We start from the raw sequence: 13968 nt of genomic DNA, 5'->3' as shown, positions 1-13968 counted from the left end.
TCTTTCTCACTGAGTTTGTCGCCTTCAAAATGCACAGCTGCCAACAGATGACTTGGTGGAGCAGAGATTGAACATTCAGGGGTTGTCTGACAGTGTAATTAGAGCTGAGACTGGAATTTATAAACAGCTTTACCGTTTCATCTAAGACTCTTGGGGAAGCGTGACAGCTGCAAGGGAAACAGGTATAGGATGGGATCACATGTGGGCAAGTGGTTTCAGTTCTGTGCACTGATGTGATAGCTTGCAATGTCATTACCCTTCTTCCTTCTTTCCTCATAGTTTTGTGTTCATAACATTTAGACCTGGATCCTAATAAATGCTTGTTTAACGATAGGCACTGAACACATGATGGGTTAAGGAATATATGGGGTTGGTACCTCGGTATGCAGGGGAATAAAGAACTCCTTTCTCACACTTTATATGGACAGTGTTTCTGGGGGTTGACATTCCTTTCATGCATACTCTGAGATTCATAGACCCTGCAATGGCTATGACCTTGACCAGAACAGGGAGTGGTGGGCCCAGGTATTCTACCCCTGTGTTCTCATTGACTGAGCCTGTGTTTGGAGGGACAGAGCTGAGTGGCCAGGCACAGGAGCTTTCCACAGGTTTTGGCTTTGCTTCCCAGCCCACCATTTAGTACCCAAATGACTATTTAGCCTTTTAAGTCTCAGTCTCCTCATCTGTAGAATGGACTAATAATAGTACCTCCCTCATGGTTGTTGCTACTCAGTACCCTCATGTTATTTACATACTATGTAAAATGCATAAAATCATGCTACTTGATAGATGTTAGCTTTTACTGTCATTAGGACTTTCATTATTTTGTTCCTTAACTGCTGTACATTCCATCTTGGCTGGCCTGTAAACATCACTGCAAATAGCAGTTTTTTTTCTAGTTTGGAGTCAGTTGGGTCAGCTGGGGGGCCATTGTCTAGCCCAGTCAAGGACCACCTTTAAAAGGAGTGAGCGGAGAAACTTCAGGGCCATCCCAAATTTGTACTGAAATTTCTGTACCCTCAGGAGTTCATTTCATAACCAGAGAGGATAATAATTATTGTCATAATAACTACAACAACCATTTTATCATTATACCCAGGTAATGCATTAGGCACTTTTGATTAATTTTATCATAGGGCTCATATGATAACAATCTACGAGATAGACATTATCTTTATTTTAGAGGTGAGGTAACTGCCAGCTCAGAGATGTTAGGGGTCGTGACCAAGACTCCACCCCAGCTTGGTGATGGTGCTGCAAGACCAGAAGACTCACACAGTTTCTATTTATTGGGAGGCACTCTTGCCCTCTTCCCTAGCTCATGCACAAATTTCCAGAGGGAAGGAGTATATTAGGGCCAGGCTTAGTTGTAAACATAACTGGACAAAGATTTCCTCATCTTCTTTTTCTGTTCCTTCCATAGACTAAGTACTTTCTCTGGATGCCACGTATATTTGATATGCTCAAGTCCCAGCCTGTTTCTTTTCCAATCTAAATATTCTTCTCTAATGTTCCATTGTGTGCAATTAGTTTAATAATAAACTCTCCTTCTCTATCCACACCCACTACCAACATTTCTCCAGTTGTGATTTTAGGGCACAATAGCAAGCTCAAAGGGAAATATAGTGGGACGACCGTGTGATAATTGCCCTCAATTTGCATCATGCAGTCCAACACCTACTTTCCATACAGATAAGTCTTCTCTAGGCTGGGGCTTGATTGTGAACCTCATAAAACTCACCTCTGATGGCAAGACAACCTGGCTTTTTCTCCCAGATGTTTTTAGTCTTATGATTCTGATCTGTTATCTAGCATTCTAGGGGGCCATGGGCCAATCACTTAATTCCTGCAGCTTGGTATGTGGGAGTTTAGGGAGACCCCAAAGGTTGCTACATGCCTGAGTTACTGGTATGTTTACCATATGTGTAAAAGTGGTTTCTGAACCCTTGGAGTTGTATGTTTCTGTAAGAGTAAATTATTAGCTTTACCTTGACTACGCAAATGAGAGAAAGAAAATATTGATTTTAGCCTATGGGTAGACCTGAAAGTTTTAACATGAAAGTAACTTTTGCATTTTTCAGAGATTGTTTTCAACAACGTAATAGAGGTGGCTTTTTGTGTCATTAATAAGAGACCCATGAAAATACCAAAGCAATATGTGATCCTTAACACTTTCCTAACAAGATCATTGCATTTATTGTATCTCTCCGACTCTGAGTTAAGAGGAAACACAGTGCTGATGTTAATACCACACACTTGAGAGGCTATTTAATCTCTCCAAGCCTCAGTTTACTGATCTATAAAATGGGATTCTCACTATCTACCTGTGAGGTGGTTTTAAGAATTAAACAAGAAGGGACTTCCCTGGTGGTCCAGTGGTTAAGACTCGGTGCTCCCAGTGCAGGGAGTCTGGGTTCAATCCCTGGTCAGGGAACTAGATCCTGCATGCTGCAACTAAAAGAGCCCACATGCCTCAACTAAAGATCCCACATGTGGCAATGAAGATCCCGCATGCTGCAACTAAGACCCGGAGCAGCCAAATAAAGAAATAAATATTAAAAAAAAAAGAATTAAACAAGAAGATATTTGCAAAGATCTGGCACATGGTAGGGATCTAACAAATGTTTGTTCTCTTCTTTTATCCCCAGCTGGTCACTTCCTTCCCCAAATGACCTCCACAGCAGACAGCCAGTGCATCTCACTGCCCCTCTAAAGGGATTTTCTCACTTGACTATATGATTAAATTACCAATGGCTGTACTGTATTCCAGAAGCTCTGGGGGGTAGGACTGAGGCATCAGTATTTTCAAAAGTTGCCCCCATAATTCTACTATACAGACAAGGTTGAGACCACTTCTCTACAGAGTTGAATTTTTAAGTTTTATTTTTTAATTTAATAAATATTAACTACATAAGACTCTTTAAGACCTCTTTGAGATAGGGGTAATCTGGGAGGTGACCATATTTTGCTAACAGATAGACTAGTAAATTAAACAGCAGAATTAGAATCTATTCTAGCCTACGGCTCTCCTTCTAGATTTCTTCCATCCTGGTGAATACAGTGGACCTGCATTGTCCAAGACAGTAGCCATGAGGCACACGTGACTGTTTTAATGGCCACATTTCAGGGCTCAATAGCCACATGTGGCTAGCGGTGACCATACTGAACAGCACTGCTATAGAATATTTCTACGATCACAGAAAGTTCCATTGGACAGTGCGGTAGTAGATTTTTCAATAGAGAAGACAGTGGGAGTTTCTCAGAGAACCCCTTGATCAAATAACCCACAAAATGAAGCCCTTCCCGCTCGCCCCACCCCCAGCTTTATCGGCTTCTCTTGACAAGATGTGGGGATGGGAAGGAACGTAAACCTCAGGGATCCTTTCAAAGTGCTTCCAGCCTCTAATCAGTTCTTCCCAGTTGGTTAAGCCAGGTGACAAACCCAATTCCCTTGTGCTGACAGCCATGATAATCAGGGACTTCTTTGTTCATTATGCTGTCTTTAACCCCAACATTCTTATGCAGCCCTGAGTTTAGTGATCGCTCACTGTGACGGCACACTAATGAAGAAATAAAACACACTCTCTGAGACTCATTCTTCTAGCCAAAGAGAGACTCTGCTCCACTGGCTTGTAAAATCAGGTTTTTTGTTCACTTGGAGAACGATTAGACCAGGAAAACCAGCAGCATTGGCTAATTTAGAAGGAAACTCCTAAGAAGTTCTTCACACCGTCGGCATTGCTGGAGAACTTCAGAGTATTTAATGGAGAATAAACTTTATCTCTAGGAGGACTTTGGATGGAGCTTCTGGCTAGGTTAGGTTAGCATAAATGGCTGTGAGTAAGATAGGCAGTTTTCAATGGAGGCATCATGTGAACATTTTCAAGAAAATAATCTGTACCTGTTAGAATAGAGAGTAAGAACAATGCTTCTTAAACATGAATGTGCGTAGAATCACGTGACAGACACCTAGGGATTGGTAGGAGATGTCAGGCTTGACATTCTGCATTTTTAACAAGTCCCCAGATGCTTCTGATGGTGCTGGTCTGTGGACCACCTTTAGCCAGTAGGAATTTAGAGCCTCCCTGATGGATCGCATGTGATGGGAGACCCTCTCTTCTGTCCTTGTCACTTTCAGGCCATTTCTTCAGCTCATTGGTGACTCTAGAGAGATATTTCAAGGGTTCTGAACATTCTCCCTTAATAGAAATCGAATACTTCATTTGTCTCCCAGATGAAGAAAATCCAACCTGGTTTGGAGTTGCATAATCAAACACAGGCACTGTGGAGTCTCTACTATGTTACTAGGTTACAGCCAAAGAGTGGAAATGCCAGTGTTCCCTTCAGGCACAGACATCAGTCAAGAAAGTCAACAGGGTTTTTGGTGACATTGCCAGCAAGGCAGACACGCAGGCCTCCATACATACAAGGATGCCATCTAAGCTGATGAAGGGATTTTGATTTCATGAACCATTTCTTAGAAGAAATTTCAATGTGATTTTAAAAAATTGGAGTATAGTTGATTTACAGTGTTTTAGGTGTACAGCAAAGTGATTCAGTTATATATATATATGTGTGTGTGTGTGTGTGTGTGTGTATATTCCTTTTCAGATTCTTTTCCATTAGAGGTTATTACAAGATATTGAATATAGTTTCCTGTGCTATACAGTAGGTCCCTGTTGTTTATCTATTTTATGTATAGTAGTGTGTATCTGTTAATCCCAAATTCCCAATTTATCCCCCTCCCCTCTTTTGCCCTTTGGTAAACATAAGTTTGTTTTCTATGTCTGTGAGTCTATTTCTGTGTTGTAAATAAGTTCATTTGTATCATTTTTTTAAGATTCCACGTATAAGTGATACCACATGATGTTTGTCTTTCTCTGACTTACTTCACTTAGTATGATAATCTCTAGGTCCATCCATGTTGCTACAAATAGCATTTCATTCTTTTTTTTATGGCTGAGTAATATTCCATTGAATATATATACTACATCTTCTTTATCCATTCATCTATGGATGGACATTTATGTTGCTTCCATATCTTGGCTATTGTAAATAGTGCTACTGTGGACATGGGGAGCACATATCTTTTCGACTTAGAGTTTTTGTCCTTTCTGGATATATGCCCAGGAGTGGGATTGCTGGATCATACAGGAACTCTATTTTTAGTTTTTTAAGGAGCTCCCATACTGTTCTCCATAGTGGCTTCACCGATTTACGTTCCCCCCAACAGTGTAGGAGGGTTCCTTTTTCACCACACCCTCTCCAGCATTTATTATTTGTAGACATTTTAATGATGGCCATTCCGACCAGTCAGTGTGATTTTTATCAATGAAATCAATGTCCTTTAACTCTGATGATCACCAACCCCTCCCCTCCAGATCTCTTTCCCCTTCCCTTTACCTTTCCTTGTAGTCGGGAATGTAGTCTGACTATCAGCAGTGCTGGGAGACCAGTGCAGGAAGACCTTGATGCCTTAGTCATTCAGTTGCTCGTTCAGTGATTCTAGTGGGTGTTCTTTTCCCCCTTTGGAGGACCGAACCAGTATTACATTTAAGGTAACTTTCCAATCCTTCATTGTGTTTCAAAATGTACTGGAAAAAATGCCTTGTGAAAAGGCAAATTGGCTTTGTATATCTGGAAAGAAATAACTGATTTGTTATTTTGCCTCTTTTACTTCTGAGCACCATTACGGGAGTAGTTTTCCGTACTTTTCAATTGGAAATCTGTCCTTGTGCTGTTGGGTCCTCTTTGTTTAACTTGTTTGATGAAACTTATTAGAGCCTCATGATTGGGGGCACTCTGTAAATAAGAGATTATTATTTTAGATTGCCAACTTGAAGGGCCTTCACGAATCTGTCTGTAAGTAAACGGCCTTGAATAATTCAGTCAGCTATGCCAAACAAACAAAGAGCGATTGATTGATACTTAGATGTGGCCTAAAGTATTCCAAAATTGCAGCTTTTAAGATAATTTGTACTGGAGGAGCTCAGTGCTAATGAGGGCAAATTTACCAAGATCTATGACGAAAGGTCCTGATTTGAGAAAGCTTTCTGCAGGTTTAGGTTATCAAGAAATTGAAACAGCCTAGCTCCAAACAGCAAAGCATCACTTACTTTGTCTTTACATTTGCCTTTTCTAATTGAATTTATCGCACCACTGTATTTCCTCTAGAAAGTGTATTGTTTTAAAATTACCATTTCAGTTCTATTACTCAAAGCCCTCATTTCTAATGCTTTCTGACAGTTATCAACATAATGAACCATAATGAAATGATGAGCAATCTTCAGTGGAAACCCAATATGGATCCCAGTGGTGCTGTGTGACTGCGTTGTTAACATTTGAATGCAAATTAAAATAACATCGTCCTTACTTGTTTCCAAGGTCAGGAGAAGAGAGAGACTTTTTTTTTTTTTTTTTTTAAGTGCTTTAATTTTGGAAATCTCATATCCATTTTCCAACAAGCCCTTGAAGGTTCCACTGATGTTCATCTCTACCCCAAAGATTTACATGCTTAACAGTCCAGCTAAGGGATTTTGGAAGGGATGTCTAACAGGAGGCTTTGATGTTATAAACCATAGGTTAAAAGGTAGCCTTCGGTTTCAAGTAAACTACATTTCTTCCCCACCCAAAAGCATATTTCTTTTTGCTTTGGAACTGCAAGTAACTAATAATATAATGATGGAAGGAAGGACATTCTGTGAATTTGATCAATGAGAGTGCAGTTGGTGACAGACTGGTGACAGACTAGTTAGTGGAAGAGTGAGAATAAAGACCAAAGATTCCTAAAGTTTTGTTCATGAAAGTGTTTCCTAACCACTTCACATTTTATTGTCTGTGTTATCATTGGTTGATCCCTAACCACTTCACATTTTATTGTCTATGTTATCAATCCTTTTTTGAGAACATATTTTTATGAAAATTCTTGAATCTAAGGTTTGGTTATTTCATGTGAATTATAAAATTTGCAATATTTGAGTGTAGTTTCATACTGCATTCCATAGGACAAAAACTCAATTAAGACACCAACTCCCCCTTTTCCAGATCATGTGACATAGTTTTTAAGGCAGAACATATGGTCCCACTGCCTGTTAAGCCAGTTGATAGGCCACCAAATGTGCCTGTCCTCTGGACCATAAAAACTGATCAAAACGACCAAAGACATTTTCATGATTCAGATGCAGCCTTCCACCCATTCCATTTTTAGGCTGCATCTTTAGTTAGATCTATAGCTCAAGGTCTGACATCAGTTAGTGAGTAAACCACATCCTTGTTTCTTCCTTTTAAGTTACCTTTCAGCATTTTGACTGTGAATAGAAACAATTACCTCTAAAGAACCCAAGTGCATGATTCTTGTCTAAAGACAATTAAGGATATAAGGGGAAAAAAGCATCAAGTGTGCTTAATGGAAAGCACTAGACAGACCCCAGGCTGATCACTTGCCGTTTGGTAAAATTTTAAAAGTTCTAAGGTATTCAATAAAGATCAGATATCAGCTCATTGAGTTATTTTTCAAAAATGCTATTTTAGCCTCCGCATTATCCTCCAACCCACTTCTAGCTTTAAATAGATAAACAGTCCAATGTGGGCATTTTATTGGGATTAATAGTACAATGTGGATTCAGCCGAAAAATGCGTATGTTTGAGGAACACGAATGTGTGCCCAAGTGAAAGACTTGACCCTTCTGCCAGCGTCATTTAGCCAGGTTATTGCAATTTTTCCACCACCATGAATAATTAAGAATGGCTTGTTATCACCCGAGCCCCGTCATTTTCTGGATAGCACTTTTGACACTACTCATGGAAGTCCTACAGTGGCTGTGCACAGCATGCTTCTGCGAAACAAGGTCAATTAGACACTTTCCTGAGATCCCCTGGGGTGAGAAGTGGATGCCTTCTCTGCTATCAGCATTTTGATTTTCCTGTCATAGCTGACTCTTGCTCTACATGCCATCTACAGCTCAGCAGAAGATGGACTGAGGGGAGAGGCCTGTTGCATAGATAGAATTGCCCCCCACCCTCCCGTGACCTTCCACCCAGGAAAGCATCTTTAACAAAAACTCCTACTCTTGAGTGGAATGTAGGAACCAGGCAGAGAGGACATCTCAGCTAAGACAAGAGCACCGTCCAGGAGGTAATGCCAGCAAACTTCAGCCTGAAGGGCAGGGCAGCCAGGAGAAATGTGAGAACACTAGGTCCACAACTGGGTCCACAGAGAATTCGTAGATATGCTTCATTTTTCCTTTGAATTGTCCGTATCTCTGGGAAGGGGGTTGTTTTAGCCTTTGAATCAGGCTTTCTGATCCTATCTTCGCACCTATCGGCTGTGTGAATTTGGGTGAGTTGCTTCACTTTTCATATCTTAGTTTTTGGTCATCAGATTGCTTGGGGTAACAAATACTTTTCTGCCAGATTTTATTATGGGGATTAAATGAGATAAAGGATGAAAAAGGACTTTGCAAGAGATGAATTCACAGGCTAGCTAATTCGAAAGCAAAATACTTAAAAATTTCTTTAAAAAATTACTTTCATGGTCTTTCATATTGTAACTTACTTCTTCATGGATAACTGAGAGTTAACTGTATAAAGCACTTCAGCCATAAACTAGTCATCTTAAAATAAAGAAACTCCAACTGCATTTAACCTAGTAAAGAAAAGACAGATGGTTCCTGGGTGTAGAATAGGAAAAATAGATATACCGAAAAAATAGGTGGTAGCAAAATTTCAGCAAGGAGTTACCTCTACAGGAAACCAAGAATTTTTCGTGACAGTAATAAGTGATTGATGTGTTGGAATGGTTCTGTTTTTGAATAATGGGCAGTTCTGCTTTGACTCTATTCATTGTTAAACACATTAACTGCCGCTATAAAAGGTTATGCACTGTGCAGACATCTTGGAAGAGGTGTCCCAGCAGCAGTCTTCATGTAAACTCACCCACGGCAGCAAAGTCTGAGAGAAGGCAATTAGTAGTGACACATATATAACTGTCAGGGGGGGATGCATGGACTTTGTTTCAGAGTCAAAACTTACACACCCCAACTGTTTATTCTGCCTTATAACCTGTCTTTCAGCTGGAGAGAGATTAACAAAGGCTTATCTGAAGGGTTAGAGGGTTTTACAGCTAAGGCACTGAAGTACTATTGACAGTCCAAAAGTTGTACGTGATTAATGAAGCCTTACGAAATGGAACTCAAGACTCGAGGTGCCTCTTCCTCGGAAGCTCTGTCTTGTCCTGGTTGCCTCGGCATTTTAGTAGCATGACAGTAGCGCTTCAAGAAATTGATCATTTAAGAATTATGTTTCTGCCCATGCTCTGGGGGAATGTTTCTTTCCATATCCAGAATTAATTTCATGGCACAGGCATTGAATTTTAAAATGGTGATTAAAAATCAGCTAAGTATTAAAAGTCTGTGATAGCTTTGGAAGCTGCTTTATACTTGAGCCTGGCTACTTTGGTTTCCTAGCAGCTATCTCCTAGCCCTGGTTGCAGACTTTTTTTGAAAGCTTTTAGCATGTAATTGCCTTTTTTTCCTCCCCCATCACCTTTGCCTTTTGCGATGTGATATACCCAAGTGCTGTGGCGCTTCTGAGGCGTGAGCTGGACTGGACTTAAAGAATCATCATTCATTCACTTGTTCAGCAGATATTTAGTAAGCATCTACTACACATTTGGCATTTTTTTAAGGGCTGGAAGATGCTCATCAACCAGAAAAGAGAAAAGATTCCTGTTCTTATAGAGCTTCTGTTTTAATGGGAATAATAAACAAGATAATGTAAAATTCTCACAAGAAAGAAAAAAAAAAAGATCATGAGACAGGGTTAAAATAGAGGAAAGGGAAGAATTTCACTTTGTGGAGAGTGGTCAGGTGAGATTTGAGCTGAGACACCCCCCCAGGGGGCGGGGGAGGCGGGGAGGAGGCTGTTAGTGAAGAAGCCAGGGGACAGAATTCCAGGCACAACTACCAAGTCTAAAGAATTTGAGTTGCGTGTTTAAAGTTTTACTAACAATGTGAGTTTTAAACTTGACTTATTTTTACCCTTTGGTCCTGGAGTCTGCTGGCACTTTAATTCCAGTTGTTGTAAGTAACAGAAATTTCAGGTTTATGTGGCACATTTCACCTTGTGTCCATATAGATTTAAACCCTTTGGCAGAACCTACTTTTAAATGCATTTGTCAAAGCGGGTTTCCATCTTTTGCTGAAATTTCAGTTACTTGCTCTAAGAATAAAGAAGTGAATTTTACCTGACTTGTGACTTTGGAATGGGGTACATAAGGTGCAATTATCCTGACCTAGACTTTCCATAGGGTGGTTTATAACGAACTCCAAGTTCACAATGGAGGTATTTTTGACTTTGGATTTACTGTTGGCTGATCCTTTTTGAACCATTTTATTAAGGCTCCTACAGATTTCATGTGTATGTGTAAAACATCAGGTTGTCCTAAATGGGCTACTTTAAATCCTGGCATAAGCCATCAAGTATGTTTTCTAAATTACTCAGGAATTACACTTTACTCTAATACATGGGAGGGAAGAATTATGATTTGTGGAATTACTGGAATTTTCTTTGATGCTTGGAATATTGTCCTTCTTAAATGTCACATTCATTTAATTTCTCTAGATAGTGTGTGGTTCATTTCTGAAAGCTTGTCTTTTCCCAGAGGAAAGCACATGATAGGTTAAGGAAGATCAAGATTTCTTTTATGATGTAACATGATATGATGCAATAGTCCTTTGCTTCTGCTGTAATTTGGCTACAGTTTCTTGGGGACTTCATACTGTCAAACTCCTGTCAACTGAATGCAAGTTGACATCCCACTAGAAAATAATAATTACCCATTGTAGCACCTTCCACCAGTACCTGCTGTGCGATACAGAAAGTCTTTCACACCAGTGAAGCAAATGTGGATGTTCATTAAATTTATCCACAGTGGCAAGAAATACAGAGGCCATTTCTGTCAGAGCAATGAGAAACCCAAAAAATAGGCCATAATATTTTCTGTATTTTATTCCTTCCTTAATCAAAGAAAGTAGGTGTAACTTGGACTTCAGAAGCCAGAGTTGTTACCTGACCTGTATAAGTGTGTAAATCAGGGGTGTGATCTCCCTAGATTAGTTCAGAGTATGCTTAAAGTCCCTAGAATTATGTGCAAAATTATGAGTGATCATCTTTCTGGGAAGAGAGTGCTTCGCTCCTATCAAAGTCCCTGTAGCAGAGCTTGGTAAACTATGGCCTGAGGGTCAAATTCAGCTGCCCTTGTTTTTGCAAATAAAATTTTCTTGGGACACAGTCATATGCATTTGTTTAGGTATTGTCTATGATTGCTTTCAAGGTACCATGCAGAGTTGAACAGTTTCTAGAGAGACCATATAGCCCATAAAGGCTAAAATATTGACTGTCTGACCCTTTACAGAGGTTTGTTGAATGTTGTTCTAAAGGGTTAGTAAGTTAAGGGTTATTGCCTTTGACTTCTTGTTCTAGTAGTTAAGCTATTACCCAGGCCACTAAATTATGTTAAAAATGTGAAAGGCATTCTAAACATGAGAACTTTAAAATAGTTTAGCACGCTAGCCCCATTCTTTGATGCAGGAAGAGAGAACCTTAGGCTTATATGTGAATATCAAGCAGGTTTTACAAATAAAACCAAAAATGTAAAGGAAGGATATTTATTATCCCCTTAAATAGACTTCAGTATTTGATTGATTTGTATTTTAAAATGTCTTAATTTTGCTCATAAAAGTAAAATTAAAAGAAAAACCAGGGCTTCCCTGGTGGCGCAGTGGTTGAGAGTCTGCCTGCCGATGCGGGGGACACGGGTTCGAGCCCTGGTCTGGGAGGATCCCACGTGCCGCGGAGCGACTGGGCCCGTGAGCCACAACTACTGAGCCTGCGCATCTGGAGCCTGTGCTCCGCAACGAGAGAGGCCGTGACAGTGAGAGGCCCGCGCACCGCGATGAGGAGTGGCCCCCGCTCGCCGCAACTAGAGAAAGCCCTCGCACAGAGACGAGGACCCAACACAGCCAAAAATAAATAAATAAATTAATAAAAAAAAAAAAAAGAAAAACCATACTTCTATAAAGGCTAATAAGGAAAAGGCCCATGAAACCGTTAAAATTAACTTTTCAGAGATAACGTTTTCCATAGCTTCATGCCTGAAGAAATCATTACCTGAAGTCAAGATGGAGGAAGAAAAGTCATAATAATCAATCCCAAATTAACAAAACTTCAATTGACAGAGCCCACATTTTAAATTTCCAGCCATACTGGCTGGTTGTGGAGCTATAAAAACAAGAGAGGAAAGAGTACTTGCCCTTCCATCCTCCTGGTGCTCACATAGTCCATATTTAACTTCCTTTAGTCTCTTCCTTCCCCCTTTGATTTCCTGCCCCTTCCTTCAACTATCCAGGAAAGTATCAGAATGAATCAGAATATTTCTTTTTCCTCCCTCCTCTAGAGCAGGTGACAAATACTGGACACAATAAATATTTGTTGAGTAATTGAATGACTCCACAGTCCCTCCTAACAGAAGAAACCACCTCTATGTAATACATAGCCCTCCCTACTTGTTCCAAAGTACTTTTAAAATGTAGGAAAGAGGAACTTGAATTAAACTAGTTACACTGAGATAGTCCTTTACAGGGCTTAATGGTAATGAATCAGTATGTGAAAAGCTGGCTAGTACAGCCTTATCTCAGAGAAGCTTGTATTAATTCACAGGCTTAAAATAACATTGTAGGTAGATGGGCAGAAGATGCATTAGAGGACCTTGTTAGTTTTCCATCCGGTCATTCATGACTCCTCAAAAGTATATTGAGCTTTCTCTGAACTAGGAATCATGGGAAATACTGGGAAATACTGGGAAATGAGGAAGACATCAATTCTTCTCTTGAGGAGCACACAGACTGTGATGAAACAGATATGTACTGGGTGTCCGATTAGCAAGACCCCTTTACATGTTCCAAACAGAATAGGAAATAGAAATAATGCCCTGAATATGGAATAATCTCATAAGCAGGATTACTGCCAGTCCTACATTGAGACTAGTAGTGGGCAGTTTGGGAAGACATAAAACCCTATAATTCACAATGACCTGCAGCTACCTGATGTTGGTGTATGCTTGGTACATACGATGTCAATATGGAGACTAGAAAATTAAATGGTACGATTATCCCTATTAGTTATAAATCTCATATTTGAAATTGGAGACATTGAGAGGTGGGCATACTTCTGATGAGAAAGGCAAGCATTTGTCAGAAATTTAATTGTTCCTAAGTATCTAGATACGATGCTATTACCGAACCAAGCTTGGGCCTGCTCACCTGACCTGTGGCAAAACCAATCTACTGACACAAGGTTGTGGTGAAGGAAAGTACAGCATTTATTGCCAGGCCCCAAGTGAGGAGAATGGACAGCTAATGCTCAAAAGACTGGAACTCTCTGATGACTTTCAGGGAAGGGTTTCTAAAGACAGTGTGAGGGAGAGAGTCTCAGGGTATGTGATCAGCTCGTGCTCAATTCTCTGATTGGTTGATGGTGAGGTAACAGGGTGATGTTTCGGGAATCTCAGTCATTGACCTTCTGGTTCCAACTGGTCTGGGGTCTAGTGCTTGTGTCAGCATGCAATTAACTTCTTGTACCTGATGGGGGTTTTAGTATCTGCAGAACAAGTCAAGGTTATGGTTCAGGATATTATCTGTAGCCCCTGAGGAGGAATTAAAGGTCCTTGACTTTGTTTTATGGCTAAACTATTATTATTTTGTCTTGCTTGACTGTTTTCCTTTGTTTCTGCATATTCTCACTTCTCTGATTAAATTTGCTCTTTGGAACTCGGGGAAGGCCTAGGAGGCTAAAGCTTTTCTACAAACAAGAGAGAGGGGCCATGGGGATCTGTCCCCAGGAAGGCCCTACAGGGTCCTGCTGGGTTTCAATACTTAAAAAAAAGAAGACAAGATAATCTAAGAGTTAAGT

The 13968-nt window shown here is 40.1% G+C and overlaps 1 protein-coding gene across 3 annotated transcripts in view; it reads left to right on the top strand.

Annotated features, from left to right (window-relative positions):
* EPHA4 (EPH receptor A4) overlaps positions 1 to 13968 on the top strand; it is a 140541-nt gene that overhangs the window by 62793 nt on the left and 63780 nt on the right. The gene's annotated exons all lie outside the window — the stretch shown is intronic.

Source organism: Eubalaena glacialis, chromosome 1 (genome assembly GCF_028564815.1).
Source record: "Eubalaena glacialis isolate mEubGla1 chromosome 1, mEubGla1.1.hap2.+ XY, whole genome shotgun sequence".
Lineage (NCBI taxonomy): Eukaryota > Metazoa > Chordata > Mammalia > Artiodactyla > Balaenidae > Eubalaena > Eubalaena glacialis.
Note: the sequence above shows the minus strand (reverse complement) of the source record. Positions and strands in the feature narration are given on the sequence as shown.